Genomic DNA, 359 nt, shown 5'->3' on the forward strand with positions numbered 1-359 from the left:
CAACACAGCGTGGCCACCCAGCTGCTCCACAGGCCCCACTCCCACCCATCTGGACAGATGTAGGCTATTGCAAGTGGAAGGACTCCAGCAGAGAGCCCCTAAGAGGAACCCCAATTTCTGGGAGCCCCCCAGGGCCCCTGCCCAACTCCTCTGCTCCCAGTTTTGCAAATTCTGCATGCTCAGGTGGGTGCCGACCTGTCCCCAGGGCGGAGGGGGACTGGCCTGGGGGAGCCAGGCAGTGGTGCGTAGTGGGGTTGGGTGGGCATAAACCCCCACTGACCCCCTGGCAGCCCCCTCCTGCAGTTCCCAACTGTGCAGCGCCTCCGCAGATCCCTAATGGAGGCTCTGATCTCGGCTTC

This window comes from Pterocles gutturalis, unplaced genomic scaffold, assembly GCF_000699245.1.
Source record: "Pterocles gutturalis isolate BGI_N339 unplaced genomic scaffold, ASM69924v1 scaffold14947, whole genome shotgun sequence".
Classification (NCBI taxonomy): Eukaryota; Metazoa; Chordata; class Aves; order Pterocliformes; family Pteroclidae; genus Pterocles; species Pterocles gutturalis.